Genomic DNA, 6,000 nt, shown 5'->3' with positions numbered 1-6,000 from the left:
CACACGATCGCACACACTCACACACGCTCGCACACGCACACGCACGCACACGCTCGCACACGCTCGCACACACACACACACGCACACACACGCACGCACACGCTCGCACACACTGACACACGCTCTCACACGCTCGCACACGCACACACACGATCGCACACACACACACACGCTCGCACACACTGACACGCTCTCACACGCTCGCACACGCACACACACGATCGCACACACACGATCGCACACACACACGCTCGCACACGCTCGCACACACACACGCTCGCACACACTGACAACCGCTCTCACACGCTCGCACACGCACACACACGATCGCACACACACGATCGCACACACACACGCTCGCACACGCTCGCACACACACACGCTCGCACACACTGACACACGCTCTCACACGCTCGCACACGCACACACACGATCGCACACGCACACACACGATCGCACACGCACACACACGATCGCTCGCACGCGCTCGCACACGCTCGCACACGCACATGCTCGCACATGCTCGCACACGCTCCCACACGCTCGCACACGCTCCCACACGCTCGCACATGCTCGCACACGCTCGCACGCGCTCGCACACGCTCACGCACGCACACGCTCGCACACGCTCGCACACGCTCGCACACGCACATGCTCGCACACCCTCGCACACGCTCGCACACGCTCGCACACGCTCGCACACGCACATGCTCGCACACTCTCGCACGCGCTCGCACGCGCTCGCACACGCTCACGCACGCACACGCTCGCACACGCTCGCACACGCTCACGCACGCACATGCTCGCACACGCTCGCACACGCACATGCTCGCACACGCTCGCACACGCTCACGCACGCACACGCTCGCACACGCTCGCACACGCTCGCACACGCACATGCTCGCACACGCTCGCACACGCTCGCACACGCACATGCTCGCACACGCTCGCACACGCACATGCTCGCATACACTCACACACGCTCGCACACACTCACACACGCTCGCACACGCACACACACGCTCGCACACGCACACACACGCACGCACACGCTCGCACACGCACAGACACGCACACACACGCACGCACACGCTCGCACACGCTCGCACACGCACACACACGCTCGCACACGCACACACACGATCGCACACACTCACACACGCTCGCACACGCTCGCACACGCTCGCACACGCACACACACGATCACACTCACACACGCTCGCACACGCTCGCACACGCTCGCATACGCTCGCACACGCACACACACGCTCGCACACGCACACACACGCTCGCACACGCTCGCATACACTCACACACGCTCGCACACGCACACACACGATCGCACACACTCACACACGCTCGCACACGATCGCACACGCACGCACACGCTCACACACGCACACACACGCACACACACGCACACACACGCACGCACACGCTCGCACACACTGACACACGCTCTCACACGCTCGCACACACACACACACGATCGCACACACACGATCGCACACACACACGCTCGCACACGCTCGCACACACTGACACACGCTCTCACACGCTCGCACACGCACACACACGATCGCACACGCACACACACGATCGCACACACACTCGCACACGCTCGCACACGCACACACACGCTCGCACACGCTCGCACACGATCGCACACGCTCGCACACGCACACACACGCACACACACACACACGCACACACACGCTCGCACACGCTCGCACACACTGACACACGCTCTCACACGCTCGCACACGCACACACACGATCGCACACGCACACACACGATCGCACACGCACACACACGATCGCTCGCACGCGCTCGCACACGCTCGCACACGCTCGCACACGCACATGCTCGCACACGCTCGCACACGCTCGCACACGCTCGCACGCGCTCGCACACGCTCGCACACGCTCGCACACGCACATGCTCGCACACGCTCGCACACGCACATGCTCGCACACTCTCGCACGCGCTCGCACGCGCTCGCACGCGCTCACGCACGCACACGCTCGCACACGCTCGCACACGCTCGCACACGCACATGCTCGCACACGCTCGCACACGCACACGCTCGCACACGCACATGCTCGCACACTCTCACACACGCTCGCACACGCTCACGCACGCACATGCTCGCACGCGCTCGCACACGCTCACGCACGCACACGCTCGGACACGCTCGCACACGCACATGCTCGCACACGCTCGCACACGCTCGCATACACTCACACACGCTCGCACACGCACACACACGCTCGCACACGCTCGCACACGATCGCACACGCACGCACACGCTCGCACACGCACACACACGCTCGCACACGCTCGCACACACTGACACACGCTCTCACACGCTCGCACACGCACACACACGATCGCACACGCACACACACGATCGCTCGCACGCGCTCGCACACGCTCGCACACGCACATGCTCGCACACGCTCGCACACGCTCGCACACGCACACGCACATGCTCGCACACGCTCGCACGCGCTCGCACACGCTCGCACACGCTCGCACACGCTCGCACACGCACATGCTCGCACACTCTCGCACGCGCTCGCACGCGCTCGCACGCGCTCACGCACGCACACGCTCGCACACGCTCGCACACGCACACGCTCGCACACGCACATGCTCGCACACTCTCACACACGCTCGCACACGCTCACGCACGCACATGCTCGCACGCGCTCGCACACGCTCACGCACGCACACGCTCGCACACGCTCGCACACGCACATGCTCGCACACGCTCGCACACGCTCGCACACGCACATGCTCGCACACGCTCGCACACGCTCGCACACGCACACGCTCGCACACGCACATGCTCGCACACTCTCACACACGCTCGCACACGCTCACGCACGCACATGCTCGCACGCGCTCGCACACGCTCACGCACGCACACGCTCGCACACGCTCGCACACGCTCGCACACGCTCGCACACGCTCGCACACGCACATGCTCGCACACGCTCGCACGCGCTCGCACACGCTCGCACACGCTCGCACACGCACATGCTCGCACACTCTCGCACGCGCTCGCACGCGCTCGCACGCGCTCACGCACGCACACGCTCGCACACGCTCGCACACGCACACGCTCGCACACGCACATGCTCGCACACTCTCACACACGCTCGCACACGCTCACGCACGCACATGCTCGCACACGCTCGCACACGCTCGCACACGCACATGCTCGCACACGCTCGCACACGCTCGCACACGCTCGCACACGCACATGCTCGCACACGCTCGCACACGCACACACACGCTCGCACACGCTCGCACACACTGACACACGCTCTCACACGCTCGCACACGCACACACACGATCGCACACACACACGATCGCACACGCACACACACGATCGCTCGCACGCGCTCGCACACGCTCGCACACGCACATGCTCGCACACGCTCGCACACGCACACGCACATGCTCGCACACGCTCGCACGCGCTCGCACACGCTCGCACACGCTCGCACACGCACATGCTCGCACACTCTCGCACGCGCTCGCACGCGCTCGCACGCGCTCACGCACGCACACGCTCGCACACGCTCGCACACGCACACGCTCGCACACGCACATGCTCGCACACTCTCACACACGCTCGCACACGCTCACGCACGCACATGCTCGCACGCGCTCGCACACGCTCACGCACGCACACGCTCGCACACGCTCGCACACGCACATGCTCGCACACGCTCGCACACGCTCGCACACGCACATGCTCGCACACGCTCGCACACGCTCGCACACGCACACGCTCGCACACGCACATGCTCGCACACTCTCACACACGCTCGCACACGCTCACGCACGCACATGCTCGCACGCGCTCGCACACGCTCACGCACGCACACGCTCGCACACGCTCGCACACGCACATGCTCGCACACGCTCGCACACGCTCGCACACGCTCGCACACGCACATGCTCGCACACGCTCGCACGCGCTCGCACACGCTCGCACACGCTCGCACACGCACATGCTCGCACACTCTCGCACGCACACGCTCGCACACGCTCGCACACGCACACGCTCGCACACGCACACGCTCGCACACTCTCACACACGCTCGCACACGCTCACGCACGCACATGCTCGCACACGCTCGCACACGCTCGCACACGCACATGCTCGCACACGCTCGCACACGCTCGCACACGCACATGCTCGCACACGCTCGCACACGCTCGCACACGCTCGCACACGCACATGCTCGCACATGCTCGCACACGCTCGCACACGCTCGCACACGCACATGCTCGCACACGCTCGCACACGCACACGCTCGCACACGCACATGCTCGCACACTCTCGCACACGCTCGCACACGCTCGCACACGCACATGCTCGCACACGCTCGCACACGCACATGCTCGCACACGCTCGCACACGCACACGCTCGCACACTCTCACACACGCTCGCACACGCTCACGCACGCACATGCTCGCACACGCTCGCACACGCACATGCTCGCACACGCTCGCACACGCTCGCACACGCACATGCTCGCACACGCTCGCACACGCTCGCACACGCTCGCACACGCACATGCTCGCACACGCTCGCACACGCACACGCTCGCACACGCACATGCTCGCACACTCTCGCACACGCTCGCACACGCTCGCACACGCACATGCTCGCACACGCTCGCACACGCACATGCTCGCACACGCTCGCACACGCACATGCTCGCACACTCTCACACACGCTCGCACACGCTCGCACACGATCGCACACGCTCGCACACGCTCAACATAAGCCCCAGCGCTCATATAACCTGCAAAACTCACAGGCTTATGGTGATTACGCAGAGATAATGACAGCCGTGTATTTACTACTAGAGGCTTACGCCCTCATGGTTTGTGATCATGAGCAGATTTATAATAATGACACCATTGTTCAGTGATCTCACAACACCTCTGAGCTAAAGGAAGCCTTGACGACACACGAGGGGAAGGTGTGGAGCAGAAGACTTCAAAGGAAGAAGTATTACAAAAATATATTGAATTTAATTGAAATTTAACACCCAAAACCACAACAGCTGCTGCCCCGAAGGGTCTGGAAGTGTCTGAGACAGAATGGAAGAAGGAAAGAAAGTTTGAACTTAATGCAGTGATTACAGGTGAACTAAAATATTAAATATTATTGATAAAAGTAGTCTTTAGCAGAGGATAGTGCTCAAGCTGCCATACTTCCCCCAGCGTAGTTGCTCCTAGGGCAGCGTAACTGAAACTGTAGGTTTATATTTCTGTTCCTAACTGGCCTGACCATGAGCCTTCAAAGAGGAACGTTTTAAGCCTGGTCTTAAATGAAGAGACTGTGTCGGCCTCTTTGACATGGACAGGAGCTGATTCCATAACACAGGAGCTCTACCTCCTACTGTGCTTTTAGAGACTCTGAGACCACCAGAAGGCTCTACCTCCTACTGCGCTTTTAGAGACTCTGAGACCACCAGAAGGCTCTACCTCCTACTGCGCTTTTAGAGACTATTGGGACCACCAGAAGGCTCTACCTCCTACTGTGCTTTTAGAGACTCTTGGGACCACCAGAAGGCTCTACCTCCTACTGTGCTTTTAGAGACTCTTGGGACCACCAGAAGGCTCTACCTCCTACTGTGCTTTTAGAGACTCTTGGGACCACCAGAAGGCCAGTATTTTGAGAGTGAAGAGCTCTGTTTGGATGAGATGGTTCTATAGCATCTTTGAGGTCGGATGGGGCCATGTCATTTATGGCTTTGTAAGTCAGGAAGAGGATTTTAAATTTGATTCTGGACAGGAGCCAGTGAAGAGACTCCAGCACCGGCGTAATGTGCTCTCTTCTTTTAGTTCCTGTTTGTAATCTTGCTGCTGCATTTTAGGGTTAGAACTGGAGGCTACACTGACATTGTCCAGTGTGACTATCTGCTCAGATAGACCGTCTCGTAGATGCTTAGGGCCAAGCACAATGAC

The 6,000-nt window shown here is 61.6% G+C and overlaps 1 protein-coding gene across 1 annotated transcript in view; it reads left to right on the top strand.

Moving 5' to 3' along the window:
* Positions 1 to 6,000, top strand: part of cfap46 (cilia and flagella associated protein 46) — a 108,087-nt gene that overhangs the window by 72,695 nt on the left and 29,392 nt on the right. The gene's annotated exons all lie outside the window — the stretch shown is intronic.

This window comes from Eucyclogobius newberryi, unplaced genomic scaffold (assembly GCF_026437365.1).
Source record: "Eucyclogobius newberryi isolate DKJ021-1_F unplaced genomic scaffold, fEucNew1.0.hap1 SCAF_8, whole genome shotgun sequence".
Lineage (NCBI taxonomy): Eukaryota > Metazoa > Chordata > Actinopteri > Gobiiformes > Gobiidae > Eucyclogobius > Eucyclogobius newberryi.
Note: the sequence above shows the minus strand (reverse complement) of the source record. Positions and strands in the feature narration are given on the sequence as shown.